General features: G+C 41.5%; 1 protein-coding gene across 1 annotated transcript in view; it reads left to right on the top strand.

The window, feature by feature from the left end:
• BRWD1 (bromodomain and WD repeat domain containing 1) overlaps positions 1-15365 on the top strand; it is a 99510-nt gene that overhangs the window by 35274 nt on the left and 48871 nt on the right. The gene's annotated exons all lie outside the window — the stretch shown is intronic.

The raw sequence follows: 15365 nt of genomic DNA, 5'->3' as shown, positions 1-15365 counted from the left end.
ATTGTTTACAAAACGTATTTTATTGTGTAAATGCCATAAGACATAAAAAAACTAAACATCTGGTATCGCCGTAATCGTATCGCCCCGCAGAATAAAGTGAATGTGTCATTTATAGCGCACGGTGAACGCTGTAAAAAAAAAGTATACAAAAACAATAGTAGAATTGCTGTTTATTAGTCACCACGCCAACTAAAAATAGAATAAAAACTGATCAAAAAGCCGCATGCACCCCAAGAAAACTACAATGGATTCCTCAAGGGGTCTAGTTTCCAAATTGGGGTCACTTTTGGGGGGTTCCCAATGTTTTGGCACCACAAGACCTCTTCAAACCGGACATGGTGCCTAATAAAAAAGAGGGCTCAAAATCCACTAGGTGCTCCTTTGCTTCGGAGGCCGGGGCTTCAGTCCATTACCGCCCGAGGGCCACATGTGGGATATTTCTCTAAACTGCAGAATCTGGGTAATACGTATTGAGTTGCGTTTCTCTGGTAAATCCTTTTGTGTTATAAAAAAAATGGTATAAAAAGAGTAAATTTCACCTCTACTTTGCTCTAAATTTCTGTGAAACACCTAAAGGGTTCATAAACTTTCTTAATGCTGTTGTGAATACTTTGAGGGGTCTAGTTTCTAAAATGGGGTGTTTGATAGGGGTTTCTAATATATGGGCCCCTCAAAGCAACTTCAGAACTGAACTGGAACCTAAAAAAACAAATAAATGAGGCAATACTTCGCTTCTTACATTATACTGATAATGAGCCGTGCCCACTCCGAGATGACCCCAGTTTTGACCGTTTGTATAAACGGAGACCCCTATTAGACCGTTCCAGTGCCCGGTTTTCCCAGCATACACCCCCGAGAAGTGCTTTTCTATTGATGAGTCCCTGGTACATTTTAAAGGGAGGGTTCAATTCCGCGAGTACCTGCCGGGTAAGAGGGCAAGGTATGGCGTGAAGATGTATAAGCTGTGAGAGTGCATCAGGGTATACCTACAGGTTTAGGATATATGAAGGAAAGGCCACCCCCAAACCAGACTGCATCCTGGACTACTATAGGTACATGAGAGGGGTGGACTTGTAAGATCAAGTCCTGAAGCCCTACAGCGCTATGCGGTGTGGTATAAGAAGCTGGCCGGGCACATCATACAGATGGCTTTGTACAATGCGTACGTGCTACGTCGATGTGCAGGCCAGAGGGGAACTTTCCTGGAATTTCAAGATCTAATCTTTAGGGACCAGGAAGGGGGGGGCACCCAGTATTTCTGGAAGCGAGGCCACACGCATCGTACCAGGGCAACACTTTCCAGGAGAAGTTCCCCAAACCAGTGGAAAGGGAAAGAGTCAAAAGAGGTGCAGAGTCTGCTATAAGAGGGGGATAAGGAAGAACACAATATACCAATGTGACACGTGTCCCGAAAAACCAGGGCTCTGTATAAAAGATTGTTTTAAAATGTATCATACGTCCCTTGGTTTATAATTTACCCTGATGCACTCCGCACAGCTTATCCCTCTCATCTTTCCCTTCTGAGCCCTGCCGTATGCCCAGGCAGCTGATAACAGCCACATGTAGGGTATTGCCGTACCCAGGAGAACCCACATTACAATTTAAGGGGTGTATATCTCCGGTGGCGCATGCTGGGCACAATATATCGGACACTGAAATGGCATATATGTATAGAAAATTGCAAATCTCACTCTGCACCATCTGCTGCGCATTATCTTTTACACAGTACCTGTGGGGTCAAAATGCTCACTACACCTCTAGATGAAGGTCTTAAGGGGTGTAGTTTTTAAAATGGGGTCACTTCTCGGGGGTTTCAACTGTACTGGTACCTCAGGGGCTTCTGCATACATGACTTAGCACCAGAAAAGCTCCAGTAGGCCAAATGGTGGTCCTTTTCTTCTGAGCCCTCCCATGGGCCCAAACGGCAGTTTATCACCACAAATGGGGTATTGCCGCACTAAGGACAAATTGGGCAACAAAATGGGGTATGTTGTTCCTTGTGAAAATAAGAAATTTTGATCAAAAATGACATCTTATTGGAAAAAATATCATTTTCTTCATTTCACAGCCCAATTCAAATAGGTGCTGTGAAAAAACTGTGCGGTCAAAATGATAACAAAAACCATAAATGAATTCCTTGAGGGGTGTAATTTCCAAAATGGGGTCACTTCTGGTGGGTTTCCATTGTTTTGATACCTCAACACCTCTTCAAACCTGGCATGCTGCCTAAAATATATTCTAATAAAAAAGAGGCCTCAAAATGCACTAGGTGCTTCTTTGCTTCTGGGGCTTGTGTTTTAGTCCCCGAGCGCACTAGAGACACATGTGGGACATTTCTAAAAACTGCAGAATCTGGACAATACATATTTAGTGGTGTTTCTCTGGTAAAATCTTCTCTGTTACTAAAAAAAAATTGAATAAAATTGAAATTCAGCAGAAAAAATGAAATTTGCAAATTTCATTTCCACTTTGCTTTAATTGCTGTGAAATGCCTGAAGGGTTAAAAAACTTTCTATATGCTGTTTTGAATACTTTGAGGGGTCTAGTTTTTAAAATGGGGTGTTTTATGGGAGTTTCTAATACATAGGCCCCACAAATCCACTTCAGAACTGAACTGGCACCTTCAAAAAAAGGCTTTTGAAATTTTCTTAAGAATATGAGAAATTGCTGTTTATGTTCTAAGCCTTGTAACGTCCAAGAAAAATAAAAGAATGTTCAAAAAACGATGCCAATCTGAAGTAGACATATGGGAAGTGTGAACTAGTAACTATTATGGGTGGTATAACCGTCTGTTTTTCAAGCAGATGCATTTAAATTCTGAAAAATGCTATTTTTTGTAAATTTTGCAATTTTTCACAAATAAAGACTGAATATATCGACCAAATTTTACCACGAACATGAAGCCCAAAGTGTCACGAGAAAACAGTCTCAGAATCGCTTGGATAGGTTTAAGCATTCCGACGTTATTACCACATAAAGTGAAATATGTCAGATTTGAATAATGGGCTCTGAGCCTTAAGGCCCAAACTAGGCTGCGTCCTTAAGGGGTTAATGGTCAACTGGGCGTGTTTTTTAACTTTTGACCAAGTAGGAGTTGTGGAGAGAAGTGTATGACGCTGACCAATCAGTGACCAGTCAGCGTCATACACTTCTCTCCATTCATTTAGTCAGCGCATAGTGACCCTGCGTTGTTCACGATGTGCTGTCTTATACTGACACATTAACGTTACTGAAGTGTCTTGACAGTGAATAGACATTCCTTCCAGACAGGACGCAATGTCTATTCACAATCCCTGCACTTCGGTAACGTTTGTGTGGGACTTTCAGCAGAGCGTAATCTCGCAGTAACCTGTTATTTACAGCGTGATCTCGCGAGATTACGCTTGCTCTGCTGAAAATCCTTTTATTCTGTAACGCAGAAGGTTTTACCTGAGAAATGCATCTCAATATTTATTGCCCAGATTCTGCAGTTTTTAGAATGATCCCACATGTGGCCATAGTGTGATAATGGACTGAAGCACCGGCCTCAGAAGCAAAGGAGCACCTAGCGGATTTTGGGGCCTCCTTTTTATAGAATATATTTTAGGCACCATGTCAGGTTTGAAGAGGTCTTGTAGTGCCAAAACAGTGGAAACCCCCCAAAATTGACCCCATTTGGCAAACTACACCCCTCAAGGAATTTATCCAAGGGTATTGTGAGCGTTTAGACACCAGGATTTTTGCTTAATTTAGTGGAATTAGGATGCGCAATTGAAAATCTAATTTTCCGATAAGTACACATTTTTTATTTTTACAAGGGATAAAGGAGAAAAAGCACCCCAACATTTGTAAAGTAATTTCTCCTGATTACGGAAATACCCCACAAGTGGTCATAAACTGCTGGTTGGACAAACGGCAGGGCTCAGAAAGGCAGGAGCGCTATTTGTCATGTAGATTTTGCTGGATTGGTTTCTGGGCGCCATGTCGAATTTGCAGAGATTGAGGTACCAGTATAGGAGAAACCCCTTAAAAGTGACCGCATTTTAGAAACTAGACCCCTTGAAGTTCATTGTAGTTTTCATGGGGTGCATGCGACTTTTTGATTAGTTTTTATTCTATTTAACCCCTATTTCAGATTTTCATTTTCGTTTTTTCCTCCCCACCTTCCAAAAGCCATAACGTCTTTATTTTTCCGTCGATATAGTCCTATGAGGGCTTGATTTTTGCGGGCTGAGTTGTAGTTTTTCGTAGCACCATTTATTTTGCCATATAATGTACTAGGAAACGGGAAAGAAAATATTTGTGGGGTAGAAAATGAAAAAAACAGCGATTCCTCCATGGTTTTTTGCACGCAGTTTTTACAGAATTCACTGTGAAATTAAAACATGTTAACTTTATTCTGCGGGTCAATATTATTACAGCGATACGAAATATATGTAGTTTTTTCTATAACCTAAGTGTAAAAAAGAGAATTTTATTTTGTGTTGCAAAATTCGGAGAGCCATAAGTTTTTTTTTTTTTTCCATTTTTTTTTTTCCCCCCATCGATTAGGTGGTCTGAGGGCAAATTTTTTGCGCGATAAGCCGTAGTTTTTAATACCATTTTGGTGTAAATGCGACGGATTGATCGCTTTTTATAAAAAAAAATTGTGGGAGATTCTGGCGTTTACATTTTTTTTTTTTTTTTTTACGGTGTTCACCGTGCGGGTTAAATAATGATATATTGTAATAGTTTAGAATTTTACGGACGCGGCGATACCAATTATGTTTATTTTTTATTTTTATTTTTTTACTATGCTCTAGGGGGGAAATGGGGGAATTTTTAATTTTGTAATATATATATATATATATATATATATATATTTATTTATTTATTTATTTTTTTACACAAAAAAAAAACCTTTAACTAATTTTTACTTTTTTTATTAGTCCCCCTAGGGGACTTCAACCAGTGATCGTTAGATCGCTTGCACAATATACTGCAATACTAATGTATTGCAGTATATCGTGATTCTGACAGGCAACCATTAAGGCCTCATTCACACGACAGGGTCCGAGTGTCGGCCGGGAAAATCGGCCGTTTTTGGCCGATTTTCCCGGCCGGTTTGCATCCGTTCCGATTCCGTTCCGGGCCGTGTTGCTGTCTTTACCCGCCGATTTGGATCCGATTTTGCATCAGTTTTTTTCCCTGTCCGTTTCAAATCGGATGAATTTCATTTAAATTTGTTGCCACACACAGCTCTGTAGATAATGCCACCCAGCCCCCTGCAGGGGATGCCACCCAGCCCCCTGCAGGGGGCACACATTCCAGGAGAAGTCACTGACTTCAATGTCCATATATGGACAGTGTAGTCACTCACTTTCTCCTGGAGAGGAATTCCCTGCCACAGGTCGGGAATTCCACTTCAGAAGTGAGTGACGTCACTGTGTCCATATATGGACAGTGTAGTCACTCCTCCTGTAGCGGAATCCCCGGCCATAGAGACCCTCCTCCTCCTCACATGCACTCTGCACTGTGAGGAGGAGGAGAGAGTGCGCGAGCGACGGTAGACCCGGCCATCACTCGGGACACATTCCGGTGATGGCCGTGTATTAACCCAGACCCATAGACTTCTATGGGGGCCGGGCACCCGGCCGAAAATAAAGCATGTCCCATTTTTTGACGGCCGGTTTTCCCGGCCCGTCAAAAAATCGGACGTGTGAACAGCCCCATTAGGGGTCTATTGTTCCTAATGCAGCCGGGTGACGGCCGATTTATGAACGGCCTGCACCAGGCCGGGAAACCCTGTAGTGTGAATTCCGCCTAAGCCCTGCCGGAGGCAGGGCTTAATAGGTGTACAAAGATGGTGGATCTGCACCCCCAGGCAGCCATAGCAACCATCGCTCCCCCCCGCGATTGCGTTGTGGGGGGCGCGATGAGCTGTTAGAGGGTGTCGCCTCCCTCTTTCTAACGATTTAAATGCTGTGGTCTCTGTCGAGTTTAACGCTCGAGCGCGATGCCGCTAGTTACTCTGAAGTGTCAGCTGTAACAAACAGCCGACACCGGCATAGTATGAAGCGGGTTCACTCCGTGAGCCCGTTCCATACTTCCCCTACCCGACTTTGGCGTATCGATACGTCCAATGTCGGGAAGGAGTTAAGAGTCGTGGTGACTAAAAAAAAGCAATTCTACTATTTTATTTTTTTTTACTCTACAGCGTTCATCGTGCGCTATAAATGACATTCACTTTATTGTGCGGGTCGATACGATTATGGAGATACCAGATGTTTATAGTTTTTTTATGTCTTATGGCGTTTGCACAATAAAATACTTTTTATAAATAATCATTTACTTTATATGTTGCCTTATTCTAGGAGCCAGAACGTTTTTATTTTTCCATCAAGAAAGCCGTGCGAGGGCTTGTTCTTTGCATGACGAACTGTAGTTTCGACCAGTACCATTTTTTGGCACGTGTGATTTTTTTTTTTTTTTGATCTTTTTATTAAATTTTTTGGTAGGTAGTGACCCAAAAATTGATTCTGGTCTTTTTTATTTTCTCTTATTGCGTTCACCACGCCGGATAAATAATGAAATACTTTTGTAGTTCAGGCCGTTACGGACGTGCCGATACCAATTATGTATAGTTTATTATATTTTTATTTATTTTTTGACAACTTTTTTTGTACTTTTTTTTTTAAAATTTGTATTTGTCCCACTAGGGTGCTTGAAGGCAGGATGCCCTGATTGCAATTCCAATACACTGCACTACATGCGTAATGCAGTGTATTAGAGCTGTCAACTACTCACTGAAAGCAAGCATAGTGGGTCCTGACAGTCAGGACCCGCTAGGCTTCCGTAGATGGCATAGCCGGGGGCCATTGTTAGGCCTCCGGTTGCCATAGCAACCATCGTCATCCGTGATCATCTTGCGGGACGTCGTTGGTGTTTTAACCCCTAAGAAGCCGCGATCACTAAGGGGTTAATCAGCGGGGACCACCGCGATCGGTCCCTGCTGAAGGAGCTGTGGCAACTGCTGTACAGGATTTGTCACAGCTCCTGTATGTGTCGGGACGAGGGCCGGATTGGCCCCTCATGACCTAATAGTACGTCCAGGAGCGGGAAGGGGTTAACGTCTAGTGAAATATAAAACACGCTACACATAACTGGGCTTTGGTGTTTTGTTTTCTTTTATGGCTTTTTTTTTCCCCCGTTTGCACTAGAAGTGAATGGGTCCGTAATTACGGTCGTGTGCATAGGGCCTAAGATTGCAACTTTTACTTGGACATTTACTTTTAACCCCATCCCGACATCCGCCGTATATATACACGGCACTGCCGGGAAGGTGTTCCCGCAAAGCGCAGTACAGTTACGTCGCAGTGATGGTGCGGGCTCAGAAGCAGAGCCGGCACCATCACCGCGGGGTGACAGCTGTATTATACAGCTGGCACCCTCCTGTAACTGCCAGGACCGGAGCTATTCTCCGATCCGGCAGATTAACCCCTCAGATGCTGCGCTCAATATTGTTTTCACCTGACCGGCAACCCAGTGATGCAGTCGCTGGGTTGCTGTGGCAATCGGACGCCATAAAATGGCGTCCGAGTCTGCCTTGTACGGGAGCTGATGAGGACCCGCCTGCGGAGCATCCTCATAGGCTTGCTGTCAGTGAATAACTGACAGCGCTAATACACTGCACTACGTATGTAGTGCAGTGTATTAGAGTAGCGATCGGGGCATCAGGCCCTCATGTCCCCTAGTGGGACAAGTCAAAAAAGTTAAAAAAAAAGTTAATAAAAATGTGGTAAAACAATAAAAACACACACATTTCAAATAAAAATAAAGCTAAACTGACTTTTTCCCCATAGTAAGTCTTTTATTATGGGAAAAACCGTAAAAATAAAAAAAACTATACATAATTGGTATCGCCGCGTACGTAACGACCCAAACTACAAAACTATTATGTAATTTATCCCGCACGGTGAACGCGGTAAAAAAAAAACATGAACAACGCCAGAATCTTTGCTTTTAGGTCACATCTTCCAAAAAATGTTATAAAAAGTGATCAAAAAGTCACATTTACTCCAAAATAGTACTAATAAAAAACGACAATCCGTCCCGCAAAAAATAATCCCTGACACCGCTTTGTGCACGCAAAAATAAAAGTGTTATGGGTCTTAGAATATGGCGACACAGAAAACAAATGATTTTATAAGTGATTTTATTGTGCAAAAGCCGCAATACATAAAAAAACTATATAAATTTAGTATCGCCGTAATCGTATCGACCCGCAGAATAAAGCGAACATGTAATTTAGGGCGCACTGTGAATGTCGAAAAAAACAAACAATAAAAAACTATTCTAGAATTGCTTGTTTTTGGTTATTTCCTTTATCAAAAAATGATTACAGCTTACATATACCCTGATGTACTCCGCCCAGCTTACATATACCCTGATGTACTCCGCCCAGCTTACATATACCCTGATGTACTCCGCACAGATTACATATACCTTGATGTACTCCGCACAGATTACATATACCCTGATGTACTCCGCACAGTTTACATATACCCTGATGTACTCCGCACAGTTTACATATACCCTGATGTACTCCGCACAGATTACATATACCCTGATGTACTCCGCACAGTTTACATATACCCTGATGTACTCCGCACAGATTACATATACCCTGATGTACTCCGCACAGATTACATATACCCTGATGTACTCCGCACAGATTACATATACCCTGATGTACTCCTCACATATTACATATACCCTGATGTACTCCTCACATATTACATATACCCTGATGTACTCCGCACATATTACATATATACTGATGTACTCCTCACATATTACATATACCCTGATGTACTCCTCACATATTACATATACCCTGATGTACTCCGCACAGCTTACATATACCCTGATGTACTCCGCACAGCTTACATATGCCCTGATGTACTCCTCCTCACATATTACATATACCCTGATGTACTCCTCACAGATTACATATACCCTGATGTACTCCTCACATATTACATATACCCTGATGTACTCCTCACATATTACATATACCCTGATGTACTCCGCCCAGATTACATATACCCTGATGTACTCCGCACATATTACATATACCCTGATGTACTCCTCACAGCTTACATATACCCTGATGTACTCCTCACATATTTCATATACCCTGATGTACTCCTCACATATTACATATACCCTGATGTACTCCGCACATATTACATATACCCTGATGTACTCCTCACAGCTTACATATACCCTGATGTACTCCTCACATATTACATATACCCTGATGTACTCCTCACAGCTTACATATACCCTGATGTACTCCACACATATTACATATACCCTGATGTACTCCTCACATATTACATATATACTGATGTACTCCTCACAGCTTACATATACCCTGATGTACTCCTCACAGATTACATATAACCTGATGTACTCCGCCCAGCTTACATATACCCTGATGTACTCCGCACAGCTTACATATACCCTGATGTACTCCGCACAGATTACATATACCCTGATGTACTCCTCATAGCTTACATATACCCTGATGTACTCCGCACAGTTTACATATACCCTGATGTACTCCGCACAGTTTACATATACCCTGATGTACTCCGCACAGATTACATATACCCTGATGTACTCCGCACAGATTACATATACCCTGATGTACTCCGCACAGATTACATATACCCTGATGTACTCCGCACAGATTACATATACCCTGATGTACTCCGCACAGATTACATATACCCTGATGTACTCCGCACAGATTACATATACCCTGATGTACTCCGCACAGATTACATATACCCTGATGTACTCCTCACATATTACATATACCCTGATGTACTCCTCACATATTACATATACCCTGATGTACTCCGCACATATTACATATATACTGATGTACTCCTCACAGATTACATATACCCTGATGTACTCCGCACAGATTACATATACCCTGATGTACTCCGCACAGATTATATACCCTGATGTACTCCGCACAGATTATATACCCTGATGTACTCCTCACAGATTACATATACCCTGATGTACTCCGCACAGATTATATACCCTGATGTACTCCTCACAGATTACATATATCCTGATGTACTCCTCACAGATTACATATATCCTGATGTACTCCTCACAGATTACATATACCCTGATGTACTCCTCACATATTACATATACCCTGATGTACTCCACACAGATTACATATACCCTGATGTACTCCTCACATATTACATATACCCTGATGTACTCCTCACATATTACATATACCCTGATGTACTCCGCACAGCTTACATATACCCTGATGTACTCCACACAGCTTACATATGCCCTGATGTACTCCTCACATATTACATATACCCTGATGTACTCCGCACATATTACATATACCCTGATGTACTCCGCACATATTACATATACCCTGATGTACTCCTCACATATTACATATGCCCTGATGTACTCCTCACATATTACATATGCCCTGATGTACTCCGCACAGATTACATATACCCTGATGTACTCCTCACAGATTACATATACCCTGATGTACTCCTCACAGATTACATATACCCTGATGTACTCCTCACATATTACATATACCCTGATGTACTCCTCACATATTACATATACCCTGATGTACTCCTCACATATTACATATACCCTGATGTACTCCTCACATATTACATATACCCTGATGTACTCCTCACAGATTACATATACCCTGATGTACTCTGCACAGTTTACATATACCCTGATGTACTCCGCCCAGATTACATATACCCTGATGTACTCCGCACATATTACATATACCCTGATGTACTCCTCACAGCTTACATATACCCTGATGTACTCCTCACATATTTCATATACCCTGATGTACTCCTCACATATTACATATACCCTGATGTACTCCGCACATATTACATATACCCTGATGTACTCCTCACAGCTTACATATACCCTGATGTACTCCTCACATATTACATATACCCTGATGTACTCCTCACATATTACATATATACTGATGTACTCCTCACAGCTTACATATACCCTGATGTACTCCTCACAGATTACATATAACCTGATGTACTCCGCCCAGCTTACATATACCCTGATGTACTCCACACATATTACATATACCCTGATGTACTCCTCACATATTACATATATACTGATGTACTCCTCACAGCTTACATATACCCTGATGTACTCCTCACAGATTACATATAACCTGATGTACTCCGCCCAGCTTACATATACCCTGATGTACTCCGCACAGCTTACATATACCCTGATGTACTCCGCACAGATTACATATACCCTGATGTACTCCTCATAGCTTACATATACCCTGATGTACTCCGCACAGTTTACATATACCCTGATGTACTCCGCACAGTTTACATATACCCTGATGTACTCCGCACAGATTACATATACCCTGATGTACTCCGCACAGATTACATATACCCTGATGTACTCCGCACAGATTACATATACCCTGATGTACTCCGCACAGATTACATATACCCTGATGTACTCCGCACAGATTACATATACCCTGATGTACTCCGCACAGATTACATATACCCTGATGTACTCCGCACAGATTACATATACCCTGATGTACTCCGCACAGATTACATATACCCTGATGTACTCCTCACATATTACATATACCCTGATGTACTCCGCACATATTACATATATACTGATGTACTCCTCACAGATTACATATACCCTGATGTACTCCGCACAGATTACATATACCCTGATGTACTCCGCACAGATTATATACCCTGATGTACTCCGCACAGATTATATACCCTGATGTACTCCTCACAGATTAAATATACCCTGATGTACTCCGCACAGATTATATACCCTGATGTACTCCTCACAGATTACATATATCCTGATGTACTCCTCACAGATTACATATATCCTGATGTACTCCTCACAGATTACATATACCCTGATGTACTCCTCACAGATTACATATACCCTGATGTACTCCTCACATATTACATATACCCTGATGTACTCCACACAGATTACATATACCCTGATGTACTCCTCACATATTACATATACCCTGATGTACTCCTCACATATTACATATACCCTGATGTACTCCTCACATATTACATATACCCTGATGTACTCCGCACAGCTTACATATACCCTGATGTACTCCACACAGCTTACATATGCCCTGATGTACTCCTCCTCACATATTACATATACCCTGATGTACTCCGCACATATTACATATACCCTGATGTACTCCTCACATATTACATATGCCCTGATGTACTCCTCACATATTACATATGCCCTGATGTACTCCGCACAGATTACATATACCCTGATGTACTCCTCACAGATTACATATACCCTGATGTACTCCTCACAGATTACATATACCCTGATGTACTCCTCACAGATTACATATACCCTGATGTACTCCTCACATATTACATATACCCTGATGTACTCCTCACATATTACATATACCCTGATGTACTCCGCACAGCTTACATATACCCTGATGTACTCCTCACATATTACATATATCCTGATGTACTCCTCACAGATTACATATACCCTGATGTACTCCTCACAGATTACATATACCCTGATGTACTCCTCACAGATTACATATACCCTGATGTACTCCGCACAGATTACATATACCCTGATGTACTCCGCACAGATTACATATACCCTGATATACTCCGCACAGATTACATATACCCTGATGTACTCCTCACAGATTACATATGCCACCACATTATAAACTGAAATACCAGCAAAACCCCAAACAGAACTATTTACCAAGCAAAATCCATGCTCAAAATGGCAGTCTTTCCCTTCTTAGCCGTACAGTGTGCCCAAACAGCAATTTATGTCCACAAGTAAGGCATTACCATAACCGGGAGAACCCGCTTAACAATTTATGGGGTAAGATTCTCCAGGGGCACAACATCTTGTGCGGTGAATGGGCAGATCAGTAGAAAAATTGCAATTTTCACTTTGCACCATCCACTGCGTATTAATTTCTGAAAAACACCTGTGGAGTCTAAATTCTCACTACACCCCTTGATAAATGCCTTTAGGGGTGTAGTTTCTAAAACGGGGTCACTTTTGTTTGGTACATCAGGGGTTTTGCAAATGCAACATGCTGTCCGCAAACCATTCCAGCAAAATCTACGCTCCAAAAGATAAATACTGCTTCTTTTTTTCAGAATGCTCCCATATATGTAAGCAGCTGATTATAACCACATATGGGGTGTTACCGTACTCGAGAAATTTCTTTACAAATGTTGTGGTGCTTTTTTCTTCCTTGTAAAAATGAAAAACGTTGATCTAAAACCATCTTGTTGGAAAAAAAAAATATTTTTCATTTTCATGGCTTAATTCTAATTAATTCAGCAAAAAACCTTTGGGGTCAAAATTTTCAATATACCCCTAGATGATTCCTCAGGCGGTGCAGTTTCCAAAATGGAGTCACTTTTGGGGTGTTTCCACTGTACTAGTACTACAGGGGCTCAGCAAATGTGACATGGCGCCCAGAAACCATTCCAAAATCCAAAGGGTGCTCCTTCCATTCTGAGCCCTACCGTGTGTCCAAACATACGTTTATTACCACATGTGGGGTATTGTTTTACTCGGGAGAAATTGCTTTACAAATGTTACAAGTGCTTTTTCTCCTTCAGTTCTTGTGGAAATGAAAAAAAATACCTAAACCTACATTTTCTTTGAAAAAATTTAGATTTTCATTTTTACGGCCTACTTCCAAAAATTTTTGCATAAAAACTGTTGGGTCAAAATGCTTGCTACACCCCTAAATAAATTCCTCGAGGGGTGGAGTTTCCCAAATGGGGTCACTTTTGGGGGGTTTCCACTGTTTTAGTTCCACTAGACCTCTTCAAACCCGCCATGGTGCCTAAAATATATTCTAAAAAAAGGAGGCCCCAAAATCCACTGGGTGCTCCTTTGCTTCTGAGGCCGCTGCTTCAGTCCAGTAGCACACTAGAGCCACATGTGGGATATTTCCTAAAACTGCAGAATCTGGGCAATAAATATTGAGTTGCGTTTCTCTGGTAAAACCTTCTGTGGTTCCAAAAAAATGGATTCAAAATGAACTTCTGGAAAAAAATAATGAACTTTCTAAATTTCACCTCTACTTTGCCTTAATTCCTGCGCAATGTCTAAAGGGTTAAGAAACTTTCTAAATGCTGTTTTGAATACTCTGAGGGGAGCAGTTTTTAAAATGGGGTGAGTTATTGGGGGTTTCTAATATATAAGGCCCTAAAAGCCACTTCAGAACTGAACTGGTCCCTGGAAAAATAGCATTTTTAAATTTTCTTGAAAATGTGAGAAATTGCTGCTAAAGTTCTAAGCCTTGTAACGTCCTAGAAAAATAAAATGATCAAAAAACGATGCCGATCTAAAGTAGACATATGGGGGATGTTAATTAGCAACAATTTTGTGTGTTATAACTGCCTGTCTTACAAGCAGATACATTTAAATTGAGAAAAATGCTAATTTTTGCAATTTTTCGCAACATTTTGGTGTTTTTCCCAATTAAATACTGAATGTATCGGGCAAATTTTGCCAGTAACAAAGTCCAATGTGTCACGAGAAAACAATCTCAGAATCGCTTGGATAGGTACAAGCATTCTGGAGTTATTACCACATAAAGTGACACATGTCAGATTTGAAATATGAGGCTGTCAGGAAGGTCAAAAGTGGCCAAAGAGGGAAGGGGTTAAGCTCTGTTTAGATGGAAAGATTTAGGCTATGTTCACACGGGGTATTTTGCCGAGTTTTTTGACGCGGAAACCGCGTCGCAAAACTCGGCAGAAACGGCCCGAGAACGCCTCCCATTGATTTCAATGGGAGGCGTCGGCGTCTTTTTCCCGCGAGCAGTAAAACTGCCTCGCGGGAAAAAGTGACATGCCCTATCTTCGGGCGCTTCCGCCTCTGACCTCCCATTGACTTCAATGGGAGGCAGGAGAAAGCGTATATCTCGCTGTTTTATGCCCGCGGCGCTCAATGGCCGCGGGCGAAAAACGGCGCGATAATTGCCGCGAAAATCGGCGTGCAGGGAGAGGAATATCTGCCTCAAAGTTCCAAACGGAATTTTGAGGCAGATATTCCTCCCCCAAAATACTCCGTGTGAACATAGCCTTAGGGTGCAGTCACTTGCTTTGTATTTCCGCAGTGTAAATATACAAAGCAGAAAATGTTACAATCTAAGCCTATGGGAAAATATTCTGCAACGCAAGAACTAGATATGTGTCTAGGTGGCAGAATATTTTTCCATAGGCTTTTGCATT

This window comes from Rhinoderma darwinii, chromosome 2, assembly GCF_050947455.1.
Source record: "Rhinoderma darwinii isolate aRhiDar2 chromosome 2, aRhiDar2.hap1, whole genome shotgun sequence".
NCBI classification, from domain to species: Eukaryota; Metazoa; Chordata; class Amphibia; order Anura; family Rhinodermatidae; genus Rhinoderma; species Rhinoderma darwinii.
The sequence above is the reverse complement of the archived record's forward strand: the minus strand, read 5'-3'. Positions and strand labels throughout refer to the sequence as shown.